This window comes from Lissotriton helveticus, chromosome 12, assembly GCF_964261635.1.
Source record: "Lissotriton helveticus chromosome 12, aLisHel1.1, whole genome shotgun sequence".
In the NCBI taxonomy this organism is placed as follows: Eukaryota; Metazoa; Chordata; class Amphibia; order Caudata; family Salamandridae; genus Lissotriton; species Lissotriton helveticus.
This window is the reverse complement of record NC_136073.1, coordinates 405,980,608-406,007,383: the sequence shown is the minus strand read 5'-3', so window position 1 is coordinate 406,007,383 and position 26,776 is coordinate 405,980,608.

Here is a 26,776-nt window from a genome sequence, read left to right as displayed (position 1 = left end):
AGCACAAGTCCCTCCTGTGCTCATTGCAAACACAAACAGCAGGACAAGGTCACACATCCTGTTCATCAACACAAATCCACCATTATGGCAGCATGCCACATGAGGGGACAGCCAAATCATGAACAATGGACGCTTGCAATTCACAAACAAAGTAATAGCATGGCCTGTTGTACACACCCCTTACAGAAACTCATCCCAGGGGGACAGGCGTTGTATTGCAACACTGTCCCAATTGCCATGTACCACAACAAAACACGTACTCATATGAATATGCATACAACTCATACATGCACATAACAGAAGCTCCAGGCCATTGTGCCCCTCTAAAAAAGCACGTGCCCCATCTCATTACCTTTGTGGATGTACATAAGTACCAACATGGACATGGGTATTGACAAGGTGATGCGTCTTAGAGAAGTGCCAAGTTCTAAAGCCATGATCTAGAAGTGGGTGTACAGGTCCAGCTGTGTTGGCATTGTTTGGCCAGCATGGAACAGCAAAAGACATCCAAAGTAGTAGCTGACATGCTAAATAATGATGCTCTGTCTCTTACATCAACATGCTGCATCTAAACTCTGTGCATGCTTGATGCACACATAAGAATTTTCACCGTATCCAGGATGTTGCGTGAAACTTACAAATGCTTTACACGTGTGGTGCCAGCAACACAAGACACAGCATCGGCTGTTTCAGTCATTGTCAACAGATTGGAAGAATGTAAATACCCCATCGTACAATTGTTTTTTCTACCACTAAATACACAACTGTACAATGTCAACAATGTATAGCTTGTGGAACAGTGATGCTGATAATGGATAACCAAACCACATATCACTTGATATTGCCTTAACAGTGTCTGTCTCTCCCACACACAGGGCAACATGCGGATCTCCCCCCCAGCCAGGGGGGCCAAGGATCCCAGTCCCAGGCTCAGCAGGACCCAGACCCCACCGGCAGCGCCGTCCCTCAACGCACTGTGGATGACCCCAACCAACCTGGCTCCTCTGGATCCCAAACCCCTGCAGCAACTGTACCAGCTACATCTCTGCCAACCACCGGACTTATTCCCACCACATCCCAGCAGACAGGTCAGAGCCCTGCCCATGATTCACAAAAGAGCCAGTCTGAAAATGAGGGACACCCTTTGTCGGGCGCCCCTGAGGTTGGTGACAACCTCCACCCTCCCAGCACTCGGGGGGCCCGTCGATCGGATGTACCCACAAGCGCAGGCCGTGCTCATGTGGGTCAGGGTGGTGGGAGTGGTGCAAGGCGGAGGCGAGAATCTGGCCAGTCAGCTGCAGGGACCGGGATGGCTGAACTCACTAACATCCTTGAGGCATACCGGCGGGACACCAGTGAGGTAAGCCAGCTTGCGGAGACCCTCAACCAGCTCAGAGAACAGCAGGCAGAGCAAATAGCCAGGCAAGACCTGCATTATGGACGGGTGGAGGCACACCAGGCTCAGCTCTTGATGGTGCATAGGGACATTGTCCATGTGCTACGTCAGATGGCTGCCAACATGCAGCCCCCTCCCTGTGTCACAAGGCCAGCAACATCACGGCAAAGTGCAACACCAGCCACATGGAGGGAGGAGAGGGAGGAGGAGGAGGAACCCTCTGACGTAGCGTCCCATGCACCGTCCATGCCTGTACATGAGGGTCCCCCAAGGAAGGTGGGTCGTCCACGGCGAAGACGTTGAGGGCCTGTGGCCCATGGACTTCTCCCAGGACACTGGACCTGGCATATAGCCCCTGGGTGCAACAGCATCCCCTATGAGACTCTCCCACATGGACTTGCTGGTCCCAGTCTGCCCAATGATGTCAGGCACTGTGGGCTGGACTCTGTTGACTGAAACAGTAAGGCATCTCATCTCCAGCTGTGAATTTTGGATTCCCCCCCTTTCTGTACAGCACCTATTCACGTTTCATGCACAAGATCACCCAATAAATAATGTAGACATCATACGCATTTGGTGAGTAATCTTTGAAACAGCATACATGTATATGTGTCTGCAAATGTCAAAAATGCAAGGTATACAACAAACAGCAGTCATCCACACACTTGGATCAGAATCTGAGTGAGGACACACATTGGTCAGAAAATTCCACAAACTACATACATGGATGGTAAGACACACCTGTGTGGGACAGTCAATGCTGGAGGGGGGATTGAAACCCAATACTGCTAGCACAGGCAGGCCCAGGAGAGTCACTTTGAGGAGTACATGTCAGTGTCACAAAAGCAGTAGTCCATGTAGGGAGTACCTACAACTGTGTCCTCAGGTATGTGAGCTACCATCAGCATGATGCATTACTGTGTATGTGATTAATGCCACACAGGATAACGGTGGCAGGACAGACTGTGGGCAATGGGCTGGAGCACTCTAGACAAGCACACCTGATTAGGTGACCTACCCCTATGGAGCTACAAGTACTATACTACTGTAATGGGAGCAACGCATACAGAACAACGACACACATCAGACAAATACCTACCCCTGAATGGCCAAATCACACCACACCCAAGAGACAGGGTCATGGTGTGTGTCCCATGTGCCAACTTGACTGACTGTGACAGCAATGTTGAAGTGGTGTGAGCATGTTGTGTTCTGGCACGTGACTGTAAGCTAACTGTTTTCTGATCTAGTGGTGTTGACAAGCTAACACTGTACAATATTGTGCCTATGTAAGGTGTGTGTGTGTGTTGGACACGGCACATGACCTGGTGGTACGTAGACCCAATGTCATGTGAATCTGCATAGTCGTGCCAGTATGTGTTCCACACACACGCATAGCAGCAGCCATGGCTGAGTACAAAGCATTTTTATAGCACGAGGGTGAATGTCTGGTGTTGTCTGTGTGTAGGGTGGCAGGAGCATGCTCTATTAATGGATGGAAGGAGGGTCATCCTGTAGGTGTCTGTGTTCCTGGATAGTGTGCGCTGCATGTTGGCTGTGTATGCAGCTGCAGCAATGAGTGAAGACATGACGGCAGGAGGGGTGTGACTAATTGCTAAACAAACACATAACACAAGGGCACCCGCAATGCACAAAGTGACATGTGGATGTGAAGGCAGGAATGTCTGCCTCACTCAGGATCACTGACAACAAAATGGCACAGTAATCACCACACATCACAGTCACTGGATCAGGGCCCTTACGGTCAAGTGGGGCACAAGACACACAGCGTCAGCAGGTGTATACAAGAGCTAGTGTGTTCAAATCCAAACTGCACCAACAAAGACATCTACCTCACACACAACATAGTATTCTAGCCTTCACCCACCCCATGCGTGTGGTCAATATACAGTTACACACCTAACAAGCATGAGGTAACTACGTTCAAAATAGTATATGTGCACATTAGACGGACATGTGTGTTGAGCCCCAAGCAGGCACTATATTCTGTAGGAGTCAGACGTCATGCACAACATGATAATTTACATTGTGAGCCCATGGAGCTTTCACAAACATACATGTGCATTGTCAATAAGTCCAATTTACACTAATCATGATGTCACCTGTAATGCCGCTTTACAAATACCTACAAGGCTGTCAACGACTGGCCGTACCTTTCTTCATCAGAGTGGTGTGATGCTCTAAGGGTTCCACCTCCAAATAGCCCATTGGTCTGAGTACAAACAACAGACACAAAAGGGTGATCAGGCGAGGGAAGGAGAGGATGGGAACTGCTGGGAGGGAGACCTGAAACAGAGGCAAATAAGCATTAGGACAACATTCTCATGTCACAGACACTTCAAAAACCTCATTAGCTACACTGTACCAGTCACACCTGTGAAGTGTACTGTCTGGTGAAAAATAATGATCATTAATCATGCCATCATATGAGATACGATGCTGTGACACAGACACATAAAAACTGGGACAGTCTGTCATCCATTAGAGTCATGTGTAACGCTCACAAGTGAGCACCCATGCAAAAAGATCTATGTAGTATAAACACATTCCCAGGCACAGATGAGGTGGACCTCAGTAACAAATGGAAACATATGGAAATCCAACTACCGCTAACTCTAAAGTCTGTATCTGATATTGGATAGCCATAAGGGCCATGTAGGCTAACTTGAGCACATCCACTACAGCTGTTAGTATCACATATGATGAGGAAGCTAATGATCGACATGCAATGAAGGCACTCTGTAGCCAGTCTTTTGGTGTGTCAAGTATGCATCACAATGCTAAACATGATATGCAGGTACAATATATATTAAGTGGAAGTGATGTCCATCCAAGCTACATAATCAGACCCTACCATAGCACAGTAATGGTGCCGGCGACCAGAGATTCATGTGAATGACCGCACTCCACTGGTGCAACACAAAAATTCACATATGCATCTTTCACACTTTTTACTTAGTCATGATAAACATACGTGGCATCATGTGCATCTAAACATCACTGCTACTCACTGTGAAGGCTGGCGTAGCAGTATTCTCAACCGGCACTGAGGTAACGACATGACAGTGACATGATATACTGCTGCAAGGGGCAATGCATCCATGTTAACTGATTCACAGGACAGTTGTCTTAAGATGTGGAACATACACTGGGCAACACCGACACCACATGGTTTAATGGTAATCACACTGGACTGCCCCACAAGCTGGAGGTGAGGATCCAGTCACATTCTAATGCACACAGTGAGGCTGCAATCCCCCACAGAGTCCGTGGTTGTGACCTCTGACACAATGTCATGCCATGGTATGTGCAATGTTGCTGTGGCAATGTCTACACACATTGATGCATTCACCAGAGTATCAAAGTACAACAGATGACAGAAGGGGTGACTATCCTGTCATGGGAGTGGCCATACATGTCATAAGGTACATAATGGAGTAGCATGTATGCAAGGTGACACTACATGCACATGAACATGTACCACACGTTTCTATACATACCAACGGTAAACAGCCTCATATGAGTCCTTACCCAAATTGACTTCTCAACATGTCCAAGCATGCTCCGTTGATGTGGCTGACGTTGCAATCATAATGAGCAGTAGCAGGATGACCACGATGTACCCCAACGGACAACAGGCAGGGCGAGCTGTGGATGAGAGTGGCACACAAGGGGTCAAGTTCTGTATAATGTCATTTTGTCAATGTCTGTTGAATAGCCAGATGTAGTATGGCACCTGTACATTCCAAGTGCACACATAGCACGTATGTGTGTAGCATTACAACTGAACATGTGACACAGCACAACACACATCCAAGTGATCTTGCTTACAGTCTGTTGCATACACAGCATGCTACCCATGCAACTCTATAGTCCATCTTTTACATAAAAGATGAAATGACTCACCATCATGAAAAGAAGTTGCGGATGAGGTGACCGCGGATATCATCTTCACCCTCCTCGTCACTGGCATCCTGGCCAAGGCCTTCATCCTCAACGGGCGGATTTTCCAGCTCATCAGGATCCAGGTAGAGTGGCACAGCCTTCTCCACTGCCATGTTGTGTAGCATGCAGCACACGGTGAAGATGTCACACACCTTGCGTGGGCTGTATTGGAGGGCTCCGCCTGTCTTGTCCAGGCACCTGAACCGGCTCTTCAGGAGTCCAAAGGTCCGTTCGATCACCTGCCTGGTCTTCACATGAGCATTGTTGTAACGCTGGTCTGCAGCTGTCCTGGGGTTGCGTAGCGGAGTCATTAGCCACGGCATGTTTGGATATCCAGCGTCTCCTGCAATTTGACATCATGTACAAGAGTGAATCATATGATGCAGATCATGAAGTTGTGACATACTGACATACAGAGCTCACAGTGTATACTCACCAACTAAACATGCCCGGTGGTTGTGCAGCTGCAGCATCTTCTGTGGTACCCTGCTACGCCTCATGATGAAAGCATCGTGGCACGATCCTGGATAACGTGCACAAACATGTGAGATAATCATGTTGGCAAGACACACCACCAGGGCATTTATCGAGTGGTAGTGTTTCCTGTTGCGATACGCTTGCTCCTGAGCCTGTGGTGGGACAAGAGTAACATGTGTACCATCAATTGCACCAATTACATGTGGCATGCGGCCCAGGGCATAGAATTCCACCTTGACATCTGTCAACTCTTCTGGAGTAGGGAATGTAATGAATTCATCAAGGTGGAGCAACATTGCTCCCAAAACATCACCCAATACCCGGCTAAACATGGTCTGAGACATCCCTCCCACATCAGCTATGGTAAATTGGAAGGTACCTGTGGCAAAGAAATGGAGGGCTGCCATCACCTTTGCCTTGGGTGTCAGTGCAGTAGGATACCTGTGGCGTGGTTGTAGGTGAGCCTCAAGCCTGCCCGTCAGGTCCTTGATCAACTGTCTGCCGAACCTATATCGACGGATGCAGTTGCGCTCCCTCATGGCTTCCAAGTCAGGCAACGGCCTTTCCAGAGGGGGTGCCCTGCAAGACACAATTTTAAGGAAATGTCTTTAACTGTCTGACTAAGACTATAACAATGTACATGGCACAAGCAACACTGCTTCAAATAATGTAGACAATTTGGAGTGTGGCGTGGGATACACACTGATGCCAGCTCCCACATACTCTTCCGTGGAGAAGGAAAATACCTGTAGTGTGTGGAATGGATGTGACATGCATACAAACGATCAGATGGAAAGGTCTTAGTGAGCATGACAATGTATCATGTCAGTGAGACACGTCATGTCAATGTCAGTAGGAGGTTGTCTGCACATCCAGACAGCTGACTGCAAAACACACACACCACATGTGCCATCATTTGCACTGTTCAGCCTTAGTCATGTTGCGGTGTGTACTTTCAGTGACAATTACATGACCATCATCATACAGCATGATAATTACCTTTGTCACTGATGGTGTGTGATGCCATCACACATGTGAACGGGTCATTAACACACGTGGCATGGTGTGTGTACATTAGTCACCCTGCCATCACAGCAAGGACACAACATAGATGCTCCTACAGCAGATGCACAGAACTTTCAAGGACTAGTTACTTACCTTTTGTAAACCAATATCTGTAAGGAACAGTAGGCAGTAGCAAAGTGTCACATTTCTATACATACATAGCTTAGGACTAATTAGCCTCCCTGGGTGCCATCGATCTGACCAGTGAGTGGTGGCTATCCAGGCCACACCAGAACAAAACCAGTGTTGTAGATTGGCATCCGACAAGGGCGTGGCCACGTTTTGGCCGTACCTACAACACATACACTGGCAGCTGTTACACAAACATATCCCACAGAGAGTGTGGGTAGCAGGCAAAGATGGATGTCAAGTAGCTAAACATCACTCCCAGAGTCAGGGAGGATGATGACATCTTTGCGTAGTGCCTGGACCTCTTGGATAACCTCTACAGCGTAGCTAACGGGAATGTGTTCTGTGGTTTTGAGGCCTGGATACAGATGCTTCCTGGGATGGGGTGGTAGGACAGGGAACATGGTCAGTCCGGGTAGGGCAGTGGGGGTCTGACAACGTGCCTATCTACAGACAAACATGCTGCGTGGCTGTACATGCTTGCCAATATACATACAGTACTTTCATCAAGATAGGCCTGCAGAGGTTCAGCGTAGCGTTAGTGTAGTTGAAGGACCTGAGTGACAAGTTGGTCCTCACCGCAGCAACAGGGAGATGAAGGGCCATGGTTCCAACCGCCCACATAAACACTACACTGAACGTTGCCCAATCATCCAAATACATCTTTTGAGTTGAGACATCGCCAGTGTCTGCCTAGGTGTCCACAACACTCGCATCCCCCAGTCCACCTGTCCTGTGGTCTTGGGACTGACACTCACGTGCCAGTGGGTCTTCATTACCCTCCCAATACTCATTAGCGCCAATTGTAATGAGGTGTGGCCAGCTCATTGATGTTTACATTCCCATGCAGCATTAAGAGCGGTGTTCTGCCACACAGTTACCACAGCGGAGCCGTACAGTGTGTGGTATCGGGGCCAGCACCACCCCAGAATGGCGCCACGGCTGACACCTGGGGGAAATCTGGCAGTGAGGTTGTGAGTTGAACCAGCGGGGATCAGGATGAACATTCCGATCATGTCTGTCACAGCGGTTCTGGGACGTATGCACCGCCTGCGTCCGTCACTCAGCGAGTGATGGCGTCAGGGGCATATCAACAGAGGCGCAACTGCCCCCAGATGGGTACGGTGGGCCAGAAGCTGACGCTGAGTCAGTGGGCGGGGTGAGGGACATCATGGACATGAGGAAGTGCACTTACTCCTCCTGTGTCACATGCAGGGCTGGGACCGTAGGTCGTGGTGCTGGCTACGACGTCTGCAATTCTGATGGAGCCGTGTGGTCGCTGTCACCCTAATCCCATGCAGCATTGCACTTGCATCGTGGTTATTTGTTAATGCAATTACACATCTCTGACTTCTTGTGTTTACCTGACGAGTTTAGCCTGGGAATGATGTACTAATAAGGGGCTCACATGTCTCCACACCCACACACATGCACTCGTCCTACATCCCAACCATGAGCTATTGTGGTGCTGTGCCAACTGCTGGAGTCTGAGTGGCTTGTGGGACATTTCACACCTGGATTCATATGTCTGGTCCCCGCAATTGGAGCAGCTCTTGTTGTTGTGGCTGACGTGAAAACCGTGGAGACACAGACGGTGAGGGTCACTCACCAACATGAGGCGTTTTCATTCCTCACAGGCTTTGTAAGTGACATCCCTATTGGCATGGTCTTGAGTATGACAATAAAAGGTAAATGCTCAGAAGTGTTAGTACAATGATTTAGGGTACAAAATGTGTAAGCTTTAACTTAGACCGGACCTGCGTTGGTGTTGAGAAACAAACAGAGGACCTGAAGTGTGCACGCAGAGGTGACATATGACTACTCAGATAACGTCATCAGGGCACACACAACGCCAAGGATACTTGCAGAGCCAGAGGATTTACACACCAACACACAAGTGTACGGTATTACAGAAATTGCCATGTCCAGGATGACATGTGGGGATATTCTGAGGTGAGTAATACGTTACTGACCTGTTCATGGCATATGCTAACAGCATGCACAATGTAGCACATGGCACACACATGACGTGGTCACACAGGGTCATGCTGTGCGGCTATGACACCTCTGTGACAGTGGACATGTTCCTGTCATCATGTGCCAGTTCCCTGTACTGAATTGTGGGCCATTCGAGTGTTCATGTGCCTCGCTACATGTTGCTGACGTTAATCAGGTTGAAATTGTTGAATGCATGTGATGCACATGTGCATCATGATTGATGACATGTTGTGCAAGCTATTCACACATCAACTGAGGCACAGGGTCACAATCCCTGTGCTTCTTCAATGTCTGCCACACCTGGCACATACTGATGTATGTGTGCCATGCTGATGTATGCATCCACATCGTTGACATGAGTGTAGACTACATCCCTGCTGTGTGATTTCCTGGTGTAACTCTCCCGATGGTGACATGAAGGTGGACAGGGACGCAGCCTACACAATCGTTCACAATCGTTCACTTGACCATGTCTGACACAATGTACCCCAATGATACGTGCGTGTGTTGGCCTCGTTTCCCTATCGCATTTCGGCTCTACGGAGCTAAGCATACCCCAATGGTACGTGCGTGTGTACGCATCGTTTCCCTATCACATTTCGGCTCTACGCGACCTAAGCGTACCCCAATGGTACATGCGTGTGTACGCATCGTTTCCCTATCGCATTTCGGCTCTACGGAGCTAAGCGTACCCCAATGGTACGTGCATGTGTCGGCCTCGTTTCCCTATCGCATTTCGGCTCTACGTGACCTAAGCGTACCCCAATGGTACGTGCGTGTGTACGCATCGTTTCCCTATCGCATTTCGGCTCTACGCGACCTAAGCGTACCCCAATGGTACGTGCGTGTGTACGCATCGTTTCCCTATCGCATTTCGGCTCTACGGAGCTAAGCGTACCCCAATGGTACGTGCATGTGTCGGCCTCGTTTCCCTATCGCATTTCGGCTCTACGCGACCTAAGCGTACCCCAATGGTACGTGCGTGTGTACGCATCGTTACACCATTCAATGTGTAGCATTGGCAATGGCAAGGCCACCGTACTTGTGTGTGAATTTTAAAAAATGCATAGGGAACAACTAGGGGAACAGTGTACTGTTCAAAATGCAACCAGGTTGTCATGGATACGGAGTTTTTTTAAACTCCTACAGGTGTCCTGGAAGAATCAGTTAGGAAAAAGTATACAATGTTGCGAAAGTTGTTGTTCAGCTCTGGCTCTATTTTCAAACCATGCATATGTGTGTCATGGGCTTAGGTGTGATGTGATTGGATGGAACATAGGATGCAAAATATGGTGGCCTATCACTCACTACTCCTTGGACTCACAGACCCTCTGCAGCACAGATATAAGGCAGCATGTGGCTGTGGGAGGGCACTTGCCTGCACAACATTGGTGTGCTAACCACAGCTGCTGTCTCTGAATCCTCTGGACCCTGATTAGCTGAACATGGAGAGGGCACCTGCATTCACTGATGGTGAGAACAAGGCCCTGCTGGATGCCCTCCTGCCAAACTTCAGGAAGCTGTATGGTAGACCAGAGGATCAGGTGAGTGATGTGTGCAATACCTTGGAGTGTGCACCTGTTGTGTGTGTGACATCATAGCCACTGTGTAGTAATAGAGGATAGATGCAATGTTGTTGTGAGTGAGTGCCAGGGTGCACAGTGTTGTTAGAAGAGAGTTATTTGTTGTAGTGTGGTGTGTGACAGCATGTCACGTGATGCATTGCACCCAGATATAGCATATATTGTTCAGTGAGTGCCATGCTCAAAGAGTGTTTTGCAGCCCTCATGTCATCTGTACATTTTCAATGTCATGCAAAGCAGTTGTGTTTGCACACAGGCCACATACTCCTGGACAATGATGCAAATGTGTGTGGCATACGATGCCCTGTTGTCCTCATGTATTTTGTGCACATATGGGTGTCTTGGGAACATGCACCAGGTATACTGATGTTCTGTAACTTTACATTTGTGACAGGTATCTGCCTATGAGAAGGGTGAAATCTGGGTGGACATCGCCAGGGCTGTCCGGAGAGAGGGGGGGCCTCACAGGAGGCTTCGAAACATAAAGAAGAGGTGGCAGGACATCCGGTGCTGGAGCCGCCGCATCGCCCGAGTCCAGCTGAAGCTGGAAGCTCCACGCCGGCATGGCGGCAGCCGCCACCTGACCCCCAACATGCTCCGGGTCCTGGAAGTGGTGTTCCCAGACCTCCATAGGCAGTTGCAGGAGGGACAGCAGCACGAAGGGGGTATGTACATGTCTGTTTGTAGTCATGTGTGTGTGAAATGGTACCTGAAGAGCTCTAAGGCATGGTCACACTCCCATAGTAAATGTACATGTAAATGTACAGGAATTTATATAGCGCAAATCACCAAGCGGTTTCTAAGCGCTTGCTTAGGGAACCCGTCCTGGTATTCCCCTGTGAGATAACCCCGGCAGGGTATCCGCAAGGTGAAAGCCAGGCATCCCGCCGCGAGGGGCCGTTGTGGAGATTAAGCAAGCTTTTGCCCAGAGTCGCAGAGTGTGAACCCGTGAATCGAGTAGGCACCGGAGCGAGAATTGTCGAGTCCATGGACATTTTAGGACTCAAGACCCCACCGAGCCGGGAATTGAACCCTGGTCCCGGGCTGACCTCTGCTTCCAGGTCTGCCTCCTCTAACCAGTGAGCCACACTTCTCCATAGTTTGAGTGGTGTGGTCAGACAGGCAGTTCATGCATTGGAATTTCATTGTCCCTCTGTCAGCAGCTGCTTCTTTACATGCCTTGCCCTACTCCATATTAAAGGTTTGCTTTGGCTGATGCTTGTTTTTGACATGTACTCCTATGGTGCAGTGTCTCAGATTGCATCTTCCTTTGCACATCATCATGTTGTAGGGGGGTATGTGACACCTGTTCGTACCTTAAATGTAGCACCACATGTGCACTATGTCTGCCCTTCTTCATATTGTGGCACTGTTCTTGAGTCTCAACAAGAGTTTTATGCACAAGTCTGCCTCAGTGGCCTTTGTCCATGGTACACTTTCAAATTATCTTGTGTTAGCTACAGGTGCACAATGTACATGTGCTATATTTTGGGCTTCTGCATACTCACACTGGGCAGTGCGTGTGTGCATATTCTCAACATCTGTTGCATGTTCTTTGTACATAGTATTGATGGTCTGCCACACAATGTGACTTTGGGTGTAGAAAGCTGTGATGGCAGTGTGAGGTGATGGAACACTTGTTTCTGGTCACAGGATGGCATCACATGGCAGTTCAGCCAGGACTTTTCTAATGTGGCACAGAGTCAAAGGGAATCAAACGACCAGGTATTGATTTGGGTGGCAGGGTTGGCTAATGAACTGTGATGCATCATCAGCTATCCTGTTGTCAGGCAGTGGATCATGATTGTGTCTCTCATACAAGTATTTTCCTTGCCTATACCTTGTCTCCTACCATACATTGAGCGTTGTGTCTCTGAAATTTGTCCACAAGTAGACTTGTCATTATGCAGAGTTCTGTGTCATGTGACTCATGATGCATGCCATGTTGAGAAATGAGGCCAAATGATTTGCTGCTGATATGTCTGATGTGTACAGGTGACTGATATGTTTTCATTCTTCTCCTTGCTCACAGCATCATCATCTGAATCTGGAGGAGACACAGGCGCGGACCAGGCAGAGGGACACACCGACAGTGCCACCTGCTTTGAGGTGTCAGAGGGAGGCAGTGGCACAGAGTTTGAGGAGAGTCTGCAGGCCGGACGACATGTGACTGACACATCTTACCATGCCGACGAATCCGAGACAGACTCTCAGGAGGGGTGTGAATATGCAGCAATGGTCACTCATTCATCTTTGGCTGCCCTCCCCTCCTCCAGTCCCATCTCCAACCTCCCAATCCTTGGTGTGCCTAGGGTCCGTGCTAGCCCCCGTGTCTCCTTTGTTCCCGGCACCGCAGCCCCTGCCCCTGTGTCCCCTGCTGCCCTCAGTGCTGAGACAGTGGACCTACTCTGGCAGATTGCAGTAGGTCAGACATCCATGCTGTCTGTCCTCCATGGACATACACAACTGATGACACAGGTGGTGTCGTTCATGGAGGGCATGTCATCAGCCATGTCTGATCTGCGTCGGAGTGTGGCTGCCATTAAATCAACACTGACGGCACCTCTCTACACCCAGCAGCAGCTGTCCCCCCCTCCTTCAGAGCCCTCCACCTCTGCCTCTCACATACCTACACAGCATACACGCACACGCCACAGGTCAGACACACCCAGCGCACACACACAGCATAAGAAGCTCAAAGCTCCACGCACACAGTCTCAAGGGCAAGTAGGCACACCCACAGGGAGAGGGGAGACACCTCACACACGCATCCACACACCCAGTAGGACAGACTCACAGCCCTGTACCTCCACCCCCAATGTGTCCCCGGGTTCAGGTGGTAGTTTTTCCGCCCTGGCTGAGGTGTGCAGCCAGGTTTTTGAATCTACTTTCGGCGATGCCACAGCCAGTGTGGATGAATCCACTACACCTGCACCCACTCCACCTGTCCTTCCCTCTCCTGTCCATGCGGTGCCGGAGGATTCCACAGATGGTGCCCCCATAGTCAGCACAGCTGATTAAACGCCATGTGCAGGCAGGTTTGGGTGAGATGAAACTCATGGAGGCACAAACTGTTGCAGAGACTCTATTGGACTGGCCATTGGCCTTTAATGAGCGAGGACTCTCATTTGCTTTTCTTTTGTGATTCCGCTGAATAAAGCTAATTTTTTCCTTTTCAGATTTGTAGTTTGTGTGATGATGTCTGTGACTGCTGGGTGCCTGGGAGCTGGTGTGATGTTCACATTTAGGTCTACTAAAATGTGTCTATTTCCTGAGGGTAATGAGGTTGACAATGGTATGTTGATGTACGAGCTGGGCAGTGGTGGGCACTCTGATGCTGGGCAGTGGTGGGCACTCTGATGCTGGGCAGTGGTGGGCACTCTGATGCTGGGCAGTGGTGGGAAGTGGTGGGCACTCTGATGCTGGGCAGTGGTGGGCACTCTGATGCTGGGCAGTGGTGGGCACTCTGATGCTGGGCAGTGGTGGGAAGTGGTGGGCACTCTGATGCTGGGCAGTGGTGGGCACTCTGATGCTGGGCAGTGGTGGGAAGTGGTGGGCACTCTGATGCTGGGAAGTGGTGGGAACTCTGATGCTGGGCAGTGGTGGGCACTCTGATGCTGGGCAGTGGTGGGCACTCTGATGCTGGGCAGTGGTGGGCACTCTGATGCTGGGCAGTGGTGGGAAGTGGTGGGCACTCTGATGCTGGGCAGTGGTGGGAAGTGGTGGGCACTCTGATGCTGGGCAGTGGTGGGCACTCTGATGCTGGGCAGTGGTGGGAAGTGGTGGGCACTCTGATGCTGGGCAGTGGTGGGCACTCTGATGCTGGGCAGTGGTGGGCACTCTGATGCTGGGCAGTGGTGGGAAGTGGTGGGCATTCTGATGCTGGGCAGTGGTGGGCACTCTGATGCTGGGCAGTGGTGGGCACTCTGATGCTGGGCAGTGGTGGGAAGTGGTGGGCACTCTGATGCTGGGCAGTGGTGGGAAGTGGTGGCCACTCTGCTGCTGGGCAGTGGTGGGCACTATGATGCTGGGCAGTGGTGGGCACTATGATGCTGGGCAGTGGTGGGAAGTGGTGGGCACTCTGATGCTGGGCAGTGGTGGGAAGTGGTGGGCACTCTGATGCTGGGAAGTGGTGGACACTCTGATGCTGGGCAGTGGTGGGAAGTGGTGGGCACTCTGATGTTGGGCAGTGGTGGGCACTCTGATGCTGGGCAGTGGTGGGCACTCTGATGCTGGGCAGTGGTGGGAAGTGGTGGGCACTCTGATGCTGGGCAGTGGTGGGCACTCTGATGCTGGGCAGTGGTGGGAAGTGGTGGGCACTCTGATGCTGGGAAGTGGTGGGAACTCTGATGCTGGGCAGTGGTGGGCACTCTGATGCTGGGCAGTGGTGGGCACTCTGATGCTGGGCAGTGGTGGGCACTCTGATGCTGGGCAGTGGTGGGAAGTGGTGGGCACTCTGATGCTGGGCAGTGGTGGGAAGTGGTGGGCACTCTGATGCTGGGCAGTGGTGGGCACTCTGATGCTGGGCAGTGGTGGGAAGTGGTGGGCACTCTGATGCTGGGCAGTGGTGGGCACTCTGATGCTGGGCAGTGGTGGGCACTCTGATGCTGGGCAGTGGTGGGAAGTGGTGGGCACTCTGATGCTGGGCAGTGGTGGGCACTCTGATGCTGGGCAGTGGTGGGCACTCTGATGCTGGGCAGTGGTGGGAAGTGGTGGGCACTCTGATGCTGGGCAGTGGTGGGAAGTGGTGGCCACTCTGCTGCTGGGCAGTGGTGGGCACTATGATGCTGGGCAGTGGTGGGCACTATGATGCTGGGCAGTGGTGGGAAGTGGTGGGCACTCTGATGCTGGGAAGTGGTGGGAAGTGGTGGGCACTCTGATGCTGGGAAGTGGTGGACACTCTGATGCTGGGCAGTGGTGGGCACTCTGATGCTGGGCAGAGGTGGGAAGTGGTGGGCACTCTGATGCTGGGCAGTGGAGGGCACTCTGATGCTGGGCAGTGGTGGGAAGTGGTGGGCACTCTGATGCTGGGAAGTGGTGGGCACTCTGATGCAGGGCAGTGGTGGGCACTCTGATGCTGGTCAGTGGTGGGAAGTGGTGGGCACTCTGATGCTGGGCAGTGGTGGGCACTCTGATGCTGGGCAGTGGTGGGCACTCTGATGCTGGGCAGTGGTGGGAAGTGGTGGGCACTCTGATGCTGGGTAGTGGTGGGAAGTGGTGGGCACTATGATGCTGGGCAGTGGTGGGCACTCTGATGCTGGGCAGTGGTGGGCACTCTGATGCTGGGCAGTGGTGGGAAGTGGTGGGCACTCTGATGCTGGGCAGTGGTGGGCACTCTGATGCTGGGCAGTGGTGGGAAGTGGTGGGCACTCTGATGCTGGGCAGTGGTGGGAAGTGGTGGCCACTCTGCTGCTGGGCAGTGGTGGGGACTATGATGCTGGGCAGTGGTGGGCACTATAATGCTGGGCAGTGGTGGGAAGTGGTGGGCACTCTGATGCTGGGCAGTGGTGGGAAGTGGTGGGCACTCTGATGCTGGGAAGTGGTGGGCACTCTGATGCTGGGCAGTGGTGGGCACTCTGATGCTGGGCAGTGGTGGGAAGTGGTGGGCACTCTGATGCTGGGCAGTGGTGGGCACTCTGATGCTGGGCAGTGGTGGGAAGTGGTGGGCACTCTGATGCTGGGAAGTGGTGGGCACTCTGATGCTGGGCAGTGGTGGGCACTCTGATGCTGGGCAGTGGTGGGAAGTGGTGGGCACTCTGATGCTGGGAAGTGGTGGGCACTCTGATGCTGGGCAGTGGTGGGCACTCTGATGCTGGGCAGTGGTGGGAAGTGGTGGGCACTCTGATGCTGGGCAGTGGTGGGCACTCTGATGCTGGGCAGTGGTGGGCACTCTGATGCTGGGCAGTGGTGGGAAGTGGTGGGCACTCTGATGCTGGGCAGTGGTGGGAAGTGGTGGGCACTCTGATGCTGGGCAGTGGTGGGCAATCTGATGCTGGGCAGTGGTGGGCACTCTGATGCTGGGCAGTGGTGGGAAGTGGTGGGAACTCTGATGCTGGGCAGTGGTGGGAAGTGGTGGGCACTCTGATGCTGGGCAGTGGTGGGCACTCTGATGCTGGGCAGTGGTGGGAAGTGGTGGCCACTCTGCTGCTGGGCAGTGGTGGGCACTATGATGCTGGGCAGTGGTGGGCACTCTGATGCTGGGCAGTGGTGGGAAGTGGTGGGCACTCTGAGCTGGGCAGTGGGGGGAAGTGGTGGATGTGTTTACTTTACACCAGTTAGACAAACGTTGATATAGCAGTCGTATGTCCCATACGTCTATTGCACTGGTGATGTGCGGTGACTTACCATACCCCGTGGTCGATGACGTAGGTGCGGCCTGTCACCGTATTACACTAGTGATGTGCGGTGACGTACCGTACCCCGAAGTCGATGACGTAGGTGCGGTACGTCTCCGTATTACACAGGTGGAGTGCAGTGACGTACCGTACCCCGAGCTGGATGACGTACATGCGGCACATATAACACTGGTGGAGTGCGGTGACGTACCGTACCCCGAAGTCGATGACGTAGGTGCGGTACGTCTCCGTATTACACTGGTGTTGTGCGGTGACGTACCGTACCCCGAGCTGGATGACGTACATGCGGCACGTATAACACTGGTGGAGTGCGGTGACGTACCGTACCCCGAAGTCGATGACGTCGGTGCGGTACGTCTCCGTATTACACTGGTGTTGTGCGGTGACGTACCATACCCCGAGCTGGATGACGTATATGCGGCACGTATAACACTGGTGGAGTGCGGTGACGTACCGTACCCCGAAGTCGATGACGTAGGTGCGGTACATCTCCGTATTACACAGGTGGAGTGCGGTGACGTACCGTACCCCGAGCTGGATGACGTACATGCGGCACGTATAACACTGGTGGAGTGCGGTGACGTACCGTACCCCGAAGTCGATGACGTAGGTGCGGTACATCTCCGTATTACACTGGTGTTGTGCGGTGACGTACCGTACCACGAGCTGGATGACGTACATGCAGCACGTATGACACTGGTGGAGTGCGGTGACGTACCGTACCCCGAAGTCGATGACGTAGGTGCGGTACGTCTCCGTATTACACTGGTGGAGTGCGGTGACGTACCGTACCCCGAGCTGGATGACGTACATGCGGCACGTATAACACTGGTGGAGTGCAGTGACGTACCGTACCCCGAAGTCGATGACGTAGGTGCGGTACGTCACCGTATTACACTGGTGTTGTGCGGTGACGTACCGTACCCCGAGCTGGATGACGTACATGCGGCACGTATGACACTGGTGGAGTGCGGTGACGTACTGTACCCCGAAGTCGATGACGTAGGTGCGGTACGTCTCCGTATTACACAGGTGGAGTGCGGTGACGTACCGTACCCCGAGCTGGATGACGTACATGCGGCACGTATAACACTGGTGGAGTGCGGTGACGTACCGTACCCCGAAGTCGATGACGTAGGTGTGGTACGTCTCCGTATTACACTGGTGTTGTGCGGTGACGTACCGTACCCCGAGCTGGATGACGTACATGCGGCACGTATGACACTGGTGGAGTGCGGTGACGTACTGTACCCCGAAGTCGATGACGTAGGTGCGGTACGTCTCCGTATTACACTGGTGGAGTGCGGTGACGTACCGTACCCCGAAGTCGATGACGTAGGTGCGGTACGTCTCCGTATTACACTGGTGTTGTGCGGTGACGTACTGTACCCCGAGCTGTATGACATACATGCGGCACGTATGACACTGGTGGAGTGCGGTGACGTACCGTACCCCGAAGTCGATGACGTAGGTGCGGTACGTCTCCGTATTACACTGGTGGAGTGCGGTGACGTACCGTACCCCGATGTCGATGACGTAGGTGCGGTACGTCTCCGTATTGAACTGGTGAAGTGCGGGAGTGTGTGGTGCAACGTACCCAGACATGACAGTCGTGCAATGGAGATGTGCCCGTGTGGCAACACGTACAGGTATGTTGGAGTTCGTTGTACTCACCGCCGTCGTCGGTTTCTAAATACGAGGTGGTGGGCGTACAGGATAGGGATGACACGGACGATGGCGTTCATGTCCTGCTTGTCGTGTACCGGGTGCCGGTTTTGCCGGAGTGTGGGTTTACGGTAGTTTAGAGCTCTCGTAGCAAAAGAGCCGTACGGAGTGTGTTCAACACGGATCGTACTTCCTGGGTCGGAAGGCGCGGTCTATTTACGTACGGACGCTGCGTGGTGTGTCAGCCGACTGCAATTCGTATGGATTTCCGATTTGTACGGTGTTTTTTACGAGTCGTACGGAGTGACGCTTTAATTGGTGATCGTACTTGCTGAATCGTACGGGGACGCCTACAGGTGCGATTCGTACGGGGGAAAACGCTCCGAACCGCAATTCGGAGCGCTTTTTACCGGATCGGAATCGACCCCAAGGTGTAACTTGAAGTAAAAACGCTGTCATACAATGCCATCTCACGCAGATGCAGCCAAAGAACAGAGAGTAAGGAGCTCTCAGATTTTAAAATAAAATGATGTTTCAAGTTATTTTTAAGCCCTTTCTAGTGATATATGTAAAACCAATGACTGTCAAAAAGCAAAGTACAAGCACGAATTCCCCCCCAAAAAATTAAATTCCCTCTAAAAACAACACAAGCAGCTTTTCAGATTCAAGCAAATGCACAGAATTAGCCTTTTCTCAAGTGCCGCACAGCCAGAATTGCCCTGTTTAACTAGGGTTTGCCTAAAGCCGACGGGCAGCGTCCATCAGCTGGAACGCTGACCACGGTGAGTGCGAGTCGCGTCCAAGATGGCCGCTGTCATACAATGCCACCTTACGCAATGCAGCCAAAGAACAAAGAGTAAGGAGCTCTCAGATTTTAAAATAAAATGATGTTTCAAGTTTTTTTAAGCCCTTTCTAGTGATATATTTAAAACCGATGACTGTCAAAAAGCAGAGTACAAGCACGAATTCCCCCTCAAAAAATTCCCTCTTTAAAAACTACATGAGCAGCTTTTCAGATACAAGGAAATGCACAGAAATAGCATTTTCTCAAACCTTCTAAGGGGTCGATTCCGATCTCGCTCGTAAGGCCTTTGAATCGGATTTGGCTTTAATGGATCCGATTTGTAGCCCTTTTCCGACCGATTCTTACACTGGTACGAACAACCAAGTATGATGCAACGTTTGCGTACGTGTCGAGAAAATCATCTCCCAACCCAATCCAGTCCGTACGACTCGTACGCAGACGCTTCGTGCAGCTCTATGGACTTTGTTTCCGAGCGAGCAAGTACGATGCACGATTCAGACAGCCTTCACGATTCGGTATGTCTGGATCGTAAAAGCTGTCATTCTTTTGGGGCCTGCAGCAGGCCCACCATCACCTGGAGCCCACCGATTCAGACCTGTGGGGGTACCCATGGGTCCCCCTTCCCATGCATGCACAGTGTGGTGGGCACCATGGGGTGCTCGCCACAGGTTGTACACTTTTCCCCACTCACCCCTTTTTTGCTATGGGAGCCTGTGCACGCGTCCAGATTACTGGCTCCCATACAGTTCAATGGGAGTCCAAGTGAACCGAATCCGCAAGCATAAGAATGCTCGTTCGGACTCCAGTTGCACGAATCACTTGTAAAGCCCTACGGACACGAGTTGTACAGAGGGCTTAACTAGCGAGATCGGAATCGGGCTCTAAGTATGTGGGAACCAGTCATATAGGTTAAAAACCACATTGACAAACACTTCCTAATACATACCTAACATGTATTACTACTTTATAATTCATATACAGACACAGCACATTTTCTTATCTTTTATTTCTGACTACACTACACTTGTTTAATAATGTGACTAAAACTACAACTCCCAGAATTCAAATTATATAGATGTATCTATTCTTTACATAATGCTTAAACAATTAAAACATTGTCATTTTTAAAGGCATTGCTCATGGTAATTTTCAACAGTACTAACATCTTAAACACATGCCCGCTGCCAGATACAGTTCATCTGATATTTATGTTTTCAAATTACTGTGATACTCTTTTTAATAAAACTCCTATACATCTTCATTTATAATGTACATTTTTTAAATAATTAAAAAGTTATGTACATACCAGTGAATTGAGTTTGTAGATTATATTGTTGTTTTAGTTCTTTCAGGATAGTTTTGACACTGTTAAGATTTGTAAAAACCAAGCACAAGAATGGTACACCACTCTCATAGAAAGCAACCATAAAATGGCCACCTCTCCAACTTTCCACTCTATGATCATGACAAAGGCACTAAATGAAATCATGTCTTTCATTTTAGACTACTGCATCTCCACTTGTGTATGGTTAGCATCTGTTAACCCTTTCCCTCTGTTTCAAAACGAGGTTCCTGTCTCTGCGTGTTTGCAATGTGTTCAGGATCATTGCAGAATAATCACAAAATAAAACGGGAGTCCAAACCGATATTTAGCTTCAGTTTTTTAAAATTTAAATACTGAACAACACTTTATTACATTGTCCTGAGTTTTAAATTAGAGTTTGCCATTACTTAAATTGTTAAGCTAGATTAGACCTTAGTAAACTTGTTAGTATACACACCACGACCCACAGACTAGTGTTAAGCAAACGCATCTGGGGCAGGAGTACGACTGATTGTGCAACTCTGCCTTTGGTCATATGACGAATTGGTGTCTGGTGGAGGAGGTATTTATTGTTGTACTCTAATATATGTCAAAGATAGAAATGAAAATGGTCAAATCAATTCTGTCCACAGATTGAGTAAGCCAGGAAGCATATTAATAAAATGGTTTCTTCATTCCTCAGAGACCATTGCATGGGCTGTATCTATAACAGCAAAATGCATTTTGACATGCATGGAATTTACAGACAAAGGCAACATGGTGTTTCTAAGTAACCTGAAATTCTGCATCCGGTCATTTCTGTAGCTGTCATATACACACAAGCACCACAAAGGCTCTTGTCAGAGCCACCCTATTACCCAAAAGTGTGGTAATTTACTTTAAAAAGATCCTTTTTTCTAGTTTTTGGGAATCTTCAAGATGATGTCGCTATGGACATGGACATGTCGCGAGAACAGAAAACAAAAGCAGACATTCAAAGGCTACCAGCACATCCAAAAATAATAAGTAAAAAAATCCATTCTAAAAATTGTGCTGCACAAATTACTATATACATGTTTCTTTACAGACATGTTTAAAGTCATGTTTTGGTACTATGGTTCTGTAAAACTCATCTTTAAGACCGATTTTCTGTTTTCGCGGTTATTCTGGAGTCGCAACGGTGCTGTTAACGGCGACGCGCGCCTTTTCCTTAAAGTGTAAAACACATATATGCACATATATCACAGTATTTTACAAACTAGGGGTTTATTTCTGTATACTTCAAACTCATATTTTTCTAGTGTATTTCTAGAACAAACATCTCTGAAACCTATTTTCCGCTTCGGCAGTGAGGCCGGAGATCACAATGACGTCTCCAATCGCGATCCCCGCAGATACGGTGCGAAAGTGGAAAGCAAAAACAGGAATTTAATAGCCACCACTACATTCAAAGATTATACCTATATAATTTATCCTAACCATCACAGTACAATTTTAAGCTTTCATTTCACACAAACTACTGGATGGATTTGCACCAAATAACAAAAAGCACAATCTGCATAACATCATCTACCTTTCTGCCAAATTTGGTGTAATTCCGTCCAGAGGTTCGGGCAGTAGGTTTGACAACGCATTCCTATGGCAATTAACATTACAAACACATCCTTTTTTCACACCCCTATTTCTCAATCCCCACTCCAAGGAACACCACCAAACTTTCCGTTATACATATAACCTACTTTGACACTTTGTTTTGAAAAATTTCATGAAGATTCATCAATTATAGGCAAGTCAAAAAATCCTTTGCCTATTGAAACTAGCTCCTAACTATAACTACATATGTAAACACACACACAAAGCAGAGCACTCTGGGTAGTTCCCAAGTTTAAGTTGAGAGCAGCTCCCACCTAAACCCAGACTTCTCTACTTCTTTTTTGCATATTTTATGTGATGTTCTAAGCCTAAAATGGTATTGTTTAAACTTATACTGGGTGCTCCCTTGTGTCTGGACAAAGCTAAAACTCTCTGAAGAGCTATAACCATAGTGAAACACGTGCCAGTGTTTGGTTATTCATTCCAGGTTGGCTTGGATAGTATTTTACCAATCCAAAGCTGTAATACTGTGCCTGAAATGGTAAAAGGCCTTTGGTATGTTACAGCTCGGCATTGATGGCATTGTGCTAATCCTATGCTTAAATTCTTTGCTGTAGAAATGGCAACATTAATTCCCCCTTTTTAGCTTGGCATGGATGCTACTGTTCTAATACGATGCTTAAAAACTTTGCTAGAAAAACAGACTTTTGAAGTGAGCACATTCAGAGTGCTGTGGGTGTTGTAGGGTGCTCTATACTGGAGCTGCTCTTCACCTAAACTTGGGATTAAACCAGAGTTCTTTGCTTCTTTCTTGCATAATTTATGTTGCACTCTAAGCCTGAAAGGTTATTGTTTTGATATAGCCACTCTGTAGCTGTAGTGGCTCTGACCAGAGATAGGAATCTCTCAGATTTTTCACCATTAACATCTTTGCGCCCATTTAACGAATCTCCCAGAAACATTGCAGACCAATGTAAAGTTTTGCAAAAATTCATCATGGGGGGAAAAAGGGGGGTCCCAAAACGCATTTGGGCACCAATTGGAGTCCCATAGACTTTATATTCATGTGTTGAGCGAAAACGGCTGGATAGATTTGAATTAAATTTGGCATGATTACACAGTATGATACATGATCTTTTTGGGCACTACTGGTATGTAGGGTGAGTATTTTATTAAGTTATAAGATATTTTAACCTAGTGGTATCTATAGTCATGGTGTTTCCATGAAATTCCCTGTATTTTGTGGTATTTCCTGCAAGTACAGCAGTGCATTGTGATGACTAGTCATTTTGTGATTGGTAAATGACTGCCTTTGCAGAGGTTAAAGGCAGCCCTGTTGTTTTTAGGTGCATTATGGCTGTGTTTTTAGTTACACCTTCAGATATAGGCAAATATTAGGTTTGATATTTTTCTCTACATATTACCACTTTATTAAAGTGGTAATAGGTAGAGAGAAATGTTTATAAATTTCTATATATTTTAAAGATATGTACTGAGTATCATGGCACTAAATCAAGAATACTGTGGTACTTAAAATAAATTAAACAACAAATGCATATGTAAAAAAATCAAAAATACAAATATAGTGTACTACAGTGTAAATACTGTTTTTAACGTATTTAAATATCCACAAAAAATGGCATTGCAGTCATGTGGAAATACCTACTAATTATCACACAATTTTTTTAAGACATAGTTCTCCTTAAACTGCTCGGAAAATATGTAGAAATGTATATACTCTATTTATTAAAGCATTAATAAAGTGGTAATAGGAGCTTCACAACCTAATCTAATACCGTAACTCTGAATGCAGCAAAACGCAGAACGCAGCCAAACTGTGCTAAAAACGTCATGGCTGCCTTTTACATTAGGTTAATAGAGCCAATCACATACTGACTTACCATCCACATGTACCGTGGTAAACCGTGAATATACTGCAGTATACCACAACACAATATATAACTATGTTTTTAAAACTAGTAGCATTAGCGCTACTTACACTATTTATTCATGCTACCAAACATTATCACGCACAATGTCTGTTCCAGACATACTACATCTACATCCCTTCACACACTTTTATGCTACATCTGCTTCAAGTACCACACTCCAATTTATGCCATTCCGCTCCATGCCTCTCCACTCTACACCACTACAATCTTTTCTATTGTACTCCATTCCATTCCACTCTACATCACTCCACTATGTGCCACTCCACTCTACGCTAATCCACTGCACTCTACTCCACTCCACTCTAAGCCCCTCTACTCTCCATGGGGGGCACTACACGGGTTGCTATTATACTCTATGTCACTCCATTTTATCACACTCCAGTCAATGCCACTCCACTATACGCAACTCTACTGTACAACACTTACAGTCTATGCTATTGTTCTCTATGCCACTCCACTGTATGCTACTTCACTGTACACCACTACAATTTACGCTCTTCAGGTGTGTATCACTACACTTTACACCACTTTACACCACTCCACTTTATGCCACTCCACTTTACAACAATCAGCTGTATACTATTGCACACAACACTACAGTCTACGCTATTGTACTCTATGCCACTCCACTATATACCACTTCACTGTGCACCACTGCACTTGAAGCACTACGCTATTTCGGCGAGCCACTCCACTGTACACCACTCCACAGTATGCCACTCCATTATATGCCACTCTACACTATGACAATTCACAGTATTACACTGTACACTAATCCATTCCATGCCTCTCCACACTATTCCACTCCACTTTATGTCACTAGAGTCTACACTACTACAATCTACACTATTCCAATTGTATGACACTCCCCTCTAAATGACTCCACTATATGCTTCTCCACTCTCTGATAATCGACTGTACACTAGTCCACTCTACTCCACGCCACTCTACTCTCTATGAGGGGCCACTATACTGGATGCTGTCACACTCAATGCCACTTAATTCTATCACACTCCAGTCTATGCCACTCCACTGTACGCAATTCCACTCTACAACACTATAGTCTATGCTATTGTACTGTATGCCACTTCACTCGACACCACTGTACTTTAAGCCACTGCACTTTGACTATTCCAGCTAACCACTCCACTGTATGCCACTCCATTATATGCCACTCTACTCTACGACAATCCACCGTATGCTATTACGCTGTACACTGTATACAAATCCATCCTAAACCACTTCACTCTATTCAACTCCACTCTACATCACTACACTCTATGCTACTACAATCTATTCCACTGTATGACACTACACTCCAGATCACTCCCCTATATGCTGCTCCACTCTATGTGAATAGACTGAACGCTAGTCCACTCAACTTCACTCCACTCTACGCCTCTCTACTCTCTATGAGGGACCACTATACTGGATGCTATTGCACTCTATGCACTCCAGTAATTGGCACTCCACTGTACGCAATGCAAATCTACGCGACTACAATCTACATCTTATTCTATGGCACTCACTGTATGCCACTTCACTGTATGCCACTGCACTTTAAGCCACTACACTTTATGGTACTCCAGCTATCCTCTCCACTGTACGCCACTTCTCTGTATTCCACTCCATAATATGCCACTCTACTCTACGACTATCCACTGCATGGTATTACATTGTGCAGTAATCCATTCTATACCACTAAACTCTATTTCAGACCACTCTACATCACTCCACTCTATGTTACTACACTCTACGCTAATCCACTGTATGACACTCCACTCTATGCCACTCTATTCTACGCTACACCACTGTATGCCACTCCACTCAATGTTACTGCACCGCACACTTGTAAACTCTTGGTTATTCTATGTTATTCTGCTCTACACCACTCCACTATACACTGTTTCACTGTATATCACTGCTCTGTACATCACTACACTATTTTTTTGTACACTACTCCCCTCCACAACACTCTAAGCTTCTCCACGATAAGCTATTACACTGTACGCCACTACAGTCTACCCCACTACACTCTACCCTGCTCTACTCTACAATACTCCACTCTGTGGTATTCCACTCTAGGGTAAGGGGGTAATGCTTTACTGTACATGCTTATTTAAAACCTTTACATTGTAGAAAAAGATTCAATTAATAAAACAAAGTTCATACATATTAAGACAATAAATCCATCAATAAAAAAGCATACTAAAATAGCAGCCTCAAAGTTAAAATAAAGTATGAGTACAGATAGACAGCCTATTTTACAGAATAAGATGTGCAGCAAGTTGATCCTTGTTACCAGTAACGTGGTATGGTGGTAAAGTGCCAGTGCAGTAAAAGCATTTGAGAAAATGCCACTTTGGTCAAAACATATTTGCATTAAAAAAGATGATTAGTCCTATTGGCAGTTCAGGGTATCCCTGTAGTGTGGTCAGTATTATACTGTATAGTTCAAAGTGGCTGGTTGCTTTCAGCACTGTCCTCC